Raw genomic sequence first — 6636 nt, forward strand, 5'->3', positions numbered from 1 at the left:
GAGGATTTGTAGCAGTGGTTCATACATCACATGAAAGCAATATAAACATTTCTGCATGCAAACAGCCATGCGGTGGGAATGACTGAACGTATAGCGTGCACCTCGTGTTATTGCGTAGTGTCTATAATTAGATGCAAGTTCTGCTTCACATCTGTACACGTGCAGCTGCTTAAATTTCCTTTCTGAATGTATTTCTCTGAGCTCTGATCGCTGAATATGTTTTCTGTGAATAATTTACTACATTGATATTGATAATAATAATGGATTGCATTTATATAGCGCTTTTCGAAACCCTCAAAGCGCTTTTACAATTCCACTATTCATTCACTCTCACATTCACACACTGGTGGAGGCAAGCTACAGTTGTAGCCACAGCTGCCCTGGGGCAGACTGACATTGCTGATATTGCTACTGATAAATATTTGTTTTTTACACTATTTACTTCCGTCTTCTAGTTGCTGTAATCATCAACTTTGGTATCGTATCTGTAACCGGAAGGTCGCCGGTTCGATCCCCGGGCTCTCTGTCCTGGTCGTTGTGTCCTTGGGCAAGACACTTTACCCTACCACCTACTGGTGTTGGCCAGAGGGGCCGATGGCGCGATATGGCAGCCTCGCTTCTGTCAGTCTGCCCCAGGGCAGCTGTGGCTACAACTGTAGCTGCCTCCACCAGTGTGTGAATGTGAGAGTGAATGAATAATGGCATTGTAAAGCGCTTTGGGTGCCTTGAAAAGCGCTATATAAATGCAATCCATTATCATTATAAGTGCTGCATTTCATTTATATTTAAAAATATGTTAGTAAATGTAATAAAAATACTCTTATTCAGACTTCTGTACATATTAATAACTGTGTTGTTATTTCATCTTTAAATGGCAATATTGTAAATCAAGTTGTAACAAAGGTTGCTTTAAATGATGTGCACATTACTGAACAGTCAGTCTCACACAAGGGCGTAGATTTGGCATGGACGGAAGGGACATGTCCCCACCAATATCCAGCGAATATTGAATTGTCCCCACCAATAATTTGATTTCTTCGAGTAAAGAAAAACAAACCCGATAAAAAGAAAAAAAACAAACATCTGTCGACGTCTCATTCACCCAGCGGTGCAGAAAGAGTTAAATTACGTTCTCTACTGGAGTCCTACGTCATGTGATAGATATGGCCAATGTGATTGGCTGTGCCTTTCAGGGAGCTCTGTTTAGTTTTAGCAGCTGCAAGCCTGCGCTGCCAGGACCTGCAAGGAGGAGAGGAGGACGGCAGCACAAAGGAAGAACCTGGATATAAAAAAGTATTTCGGAAACTAACTGCACAACAGGCAGCACTATTAGTTCTCTCAGTCTCCCAGAGTAGCATTTCTAATTTTGATTGAAACTGTCAGAGAAAACGGCAGCCTCGAGCATATTAGTTTACAGAGGCTGTTAAAATTATATGTCTAACATTAAAATGTTGGTGACACAATAATTTCATCCTAATGGCACTGACATATTCATAGGGTTAATTTTTGAGACAAAATATCATGAGGTAGTCATGATTGTGCAAATATTCCACCTTGGAGTGCAGTTTGCACAAATTGTTTTAAAAATGCACTCACCCTACAAACATTACTGATGTATGTCCTATTTGTCAGGTGATAGAGAGTAATGGTGATACAAGATCACAGGTGAAATTGGATGATGACTTGATGGTTCATTACTGTATTTGAAGCACATGTGTGACTGCATGTATGTGGAATGTCTCACTGTTATTCATCAGCTGACAGAGGCAGCTCTGCCATGTTGTAGCTCAGACAGAGGTGAAGAGGCGAGGTCACAGGTGACTGACTGATGATTTGGTGCTATAGATTAACTAGTATTTATTATCATGACAACTGTTAGGCTGCTGATGTAAATTGATTCATTAGTGTATATTTGACAAAGAATCTGAATTGACATGTCTCACTTTTTATATGGCACAAATCAATGTGTTATTTTATCAGGTAGCAATATGTCCTAGTGCAGTCAGAGGGGAAGAGCCAGGGCCAAAGGTGAGGCACATCAAGCATAGAATAATAATTGTAATCTGAGGATAAAACGCATGTACTGAGGCTGAAAGAAGCTTCAGTGCTCTCAGAAGACTAAAAAGATGGGTAAGGTCAACAATGACTCAAATGAGATTAAACAATGCTGCTGTATGCCATGTCCACCAGGAGACATTGGACAGTATAGATGTAAAACAAATATGCCAGCAGTTTATCTCAGTTAACGAGAGGAGAAGGCATGTGTTTGGCTCCTTCACATAGAGGACGTTGAGTTGTTGTGTGGGACATGGCCTGGTAAATGGTAAATGGCCTTTATTTATATAGCGCTTTTCTAGTCCCTAAGGACCCCAAAGCGCTTGACATATCCAGTCATCCACCCATTCACACACACATTCACACACTGGGTTGTAGCCACAGCCACCCTGGGGCGCACTGACAGAGGCGAGGCTGCCGGACACTGGCGCCACCGGGCCCTCTGACCACCACCAGTAGGCAACGGGTGAAGTGTCTTGCCCAAGGACACACGACCGAGACTGTCCAAGCCGGGGTTCGAACCGGCAACCTTCCGATTACAAGGCAAACTCCCAACTCTTGAGCCATGATCGCCCCATGGACATGTAGTCCATGTCTGTTGCTGTAACAGTAGTTCATGTTTAGAATTAAAAATCCCAGCTCACTGATTTGATCGGGGCAATAGTGACTAAAATGTTGCATAATTTTGCTGAGAGATATTTTGTGGTAATCTTAGATGAGTAGTTTTATGGACAAAAACCACCAGGTAATTCAGTGTTCCCTTAGTGCTAATATGTTAGAGATGTTGGTGTACTATAACTGAACTAATGTTGTTAATTTTTTGGGAAAAAAATATTTCTCCCTATTTTGGGGGAGCTTTAGGGTCCCTAATAATATATCAATCATAAAATTTGACACCCTGCCCCCCCCCAAACAGATATTGGTTTGTTGCTTCAAGGCAACACTGTGCGACAAGGGTAGTAAAATGCCAAGTTATGCTATAATAAGTTGTATTAGTACAACAAGGATGAACAAATAAATAAACAACAAATAAACAATGCAAACATTTCACAGAACAATAAAACACCAAAAAAAAAAAAGAACAATAAAACACCAAAATACATCCAACATTTGACCCTAACCCCATGCACGCGCATGCACACACACACACACACACACACACACACACACACACACACACACACACACACACACACACACACACACACATTGTGCACGCAAAGAATGACGGCCCTTTGGTGGCCCAGACCTAGTTTGCCAGAGGTGGCCTACACATGGGCCAGCACAAGGCCAGTTTCAGACACACTGGTGGTCCTGTGCTGGCCCATGTGTGGATTACCTCTGGCAAACCTGATCTGGGCCACCAAAGGGCCGTCATTCATTGCAGTATGTGGGCCATCTGTAGGTGATGCGCAGTCACGGGCCAGTTGTAGACACACTGCTGGCCCTGTGCTGGCCCAGAACGGTTTCAGCTCTGGCCCCAGATGTCAGCCTAATGTGTACCTTAATCAAGCCATGCAATAACAACATGTGGCAGAACATGCAATACAGTGCAAAAGTAACATGCCGAAACTCTGTTCAGACAGTGAATGGACTGATTTTTATATAGCGCTTTTCTACTCTCCCAGATTGCTCAAACTGCTCTATACAACATGCCACATTCACCCACTTTTGCTTAACAGAGTGCTTCCTAACTACATTCATACACATTCACACTCTTGACATGCAGACTGGAGGAGCCAGGATCGAACCACTAACCTTCCTATCAGTTTGTAACCTGCTCTGCCACCTGAGATATAGCATGCCATATCTCGGACATGCTCAGCATGCTCGGACTTATATCCAACAATGATGAGACAAACTATAGGACAGAGGTGCAACAACTAGAGTCATGGTGCCACGACAATAACTTGGTCTTAAACACCAAAAAGACCAAGGAGATCATTGTAGATTTCCGGAAGAGGGGTCATAACAACCATCTGCCTCTCTTCATTGGCAGTGAGGCGGTGGAGAGGGTGAGCAGTTTTAAATTCTTGGGGGTAACTGTGACCGAGGACCTGTCCTGGGGCAACCATATCACCTCAGTTGCACGGAAGGCCCAACAGCACCTCTACTACCTGAGGAGAATGCGGAGCGCACACATTCCCAGATCTCTGATGTTGAACTTCTACAACTGTGCCATCAGCAGCGTTCTGACGTATGGATTTCTAGTGTGGTTCCCCAGCTGCACCAAGGCCGATCAGCAAGCACTCCAGCGGGTGGTGAAAGAAGCTGGCAGAATTATTGGAACAAGTCTGCCAGAGATCAGTAATATCTTCCCCACTCGCTGTCTGAGGAGGGTGCACAGTATCCTGCGGGACCAACATCACCCTGCGCGCCACCTTTTCCATCTGCTGCCCTCAGGGAGAAGGTACAGGTCTATACAGGCCAGAACATCCAGACTGGCCAACAGCCTGTATCCACAGGCTGTGAGGCTCCTGAACTCTCTGCCCCCCTCTCACGGACAATAACCATATCCAACTTCTTAATAGCAATGAACTGGTCTGCATTGGTGCATCATATCTTTATTCTCTTCCCCCTCCTGCCCCCCCCCCCCCTCTTTCTTAAATAGATAACTATCATATCTGATATCATATCTCACAGTACAATAATATTGAATGGGTTGCATTGTTGTATTTTGTCATGTTTCTCAGGTCTTTGTCTGAATTTCTACGAACATTATTGCTAAGGATTGTCTTATTGCATTGGAGTCACACTGGGTTAAATATGTACACTTGGGTTTTAAGGGGTATTTATTATTTTCTTCTTTTTTTGGGTTGTATGGAAGCCCCAAACGCAATTTCATTGTTCTTGACAATGACAATAAATAAATACTACTACTACTATGCCATCGCATAAACAGTGGCGTCATTGCCAGACCTGGCACACATCTGGTTGGCATACACTCTGCCAAAACACCAGTCAGTCAGAAGTGCCAGCTTGATGCCAGACCTCTTTTCTGTAGGCCTGGGCCACATAAACCAAGCCACAATCAAGCCAGATATGGCATGCCATCACATAGACAGTGCCATCTATGCCAGGCCTGATGACATACGTCTTATCATGCCAGAAGTCGGCCAGCAGTGCCGACTTGATACCAGATCCTGGCCAGACCTGCTTGCTATGTGGGCACTAACACACACACAGACACAGTTACTTTACCAACTGACCCCTGAGCTCCTAAGTATCCCCCCCAAACCTCATTCAGGGATCCACTCCTCTACTTCAATGTCACTCCCTGAAAGCTCACTGTCCTCATTTCTGAGGACAGAAAGTGCACATTCCCTTGGTTTCCTTCCATAAAAGGTATTTACATCCATGTCCTGTAATTATGAGTAGATTGTAAAGTATAAAACATTGACTATGATCATATAAATGCACACAAACACATCTCTACACTCATATGCAAATGCATTATACAGGGAGTGCAGAATTATTAGGCAAATGAGTATTTTGTCCACATCATCCTCTTCATGCATGTTGTTTTACTCCAAGCTGTATAGGCTCGAAAGCCTACTACCAATTAAGCATATTAGGCGATGTGCATCTCTGTAATGAGAAGGGGTGTGGTCTAATGACATCAACACCCTATATCAGGTGTGCATAATTATTAGGCAACTTCCTTTCCTTTGGCAAAATGGGTCAAAAGAAGGACTTGACAGGCTCAGAAAAGTCAAAAATAGTGAGATATCTTGCAGAGGGATGCAGCAGTCTCACAATTGCAAAGCTTCTGAAGCGTGATCATCGAACAATCAAGCGTTTCATTCAAAATAGTCAACAGCATCGCAAGAAGCGTGTGGAAAAACCAAGGTGCAAAATAACTGCCCATGAACTGAGAAAAGTCAAGCGTGCAGCTGCCAAGATGCCACTTGCCACCAGTTTGGCCATATTTCAGAGCTGCAACCTCACTGGAGTGCCCAAAAGCACAAGGTGTGCAATACTCAGAGACATGGCCAAGGTAAGAAAGGCTGAAAGACGACCACCACTGAACAAGACACACAAGCTGAAACGTCAAGACTGGGCCAAGAAATATCTCAAGACTGGTTTTTCTAAGGTTTTATGGACTGATGAAATGAGAGTGAGTCTTGATGTGCCAGATGGATGGGCCCGTGGCTGGATTGGTAAAGGGCAGAGAGCTCCAGTCCGACTCAGACGCCAGCAAGGTGGAGGTGGAGTACTGGTTTGGGCTGGTATCATCAAAGATGAGCTTGTGGGGCCTTTTCGGGTTGAGGATGGAGTCAAGCTCAACTCCCAGTCCTACTGCCAGTTTCTGGAAGACACCTTCTTCAAGCAGTGGTACAGGAAGAAGTCTGCATCCTTCAAGAAAAACATGATTTTCATGCAGGACAATGCTCCATCACATGCGTCCAAGTACTCCACAGCGTGGCTGGCAAGAAACGGTATAAAAGAAGAAAAACTAATGACATGGCCACCTTGTTCACCTGATCTGAACCCCATTGAGAACCTGTGGTCCATCATCAAATGTGAGGTTTACAAGGAGGGAAAACAGTACACCTCTCTGAACAGTGTGTGGGAGGCTGT

This window comes from Maylandia zebra, linkage group LG5, assembly GCF_041146795.1.
Source record: "Maylandia zebra isolate NMK-2024a linkage group LG5, Mzebra_GT3a, whole genome shotgun sequence".
Classification (NCBI taxonomy): Eukaryota; Metazoa; Chordata; class Actinopteri; order Cichliformes; family Cichlidae; genus Maylandia; species Maylandia zebra.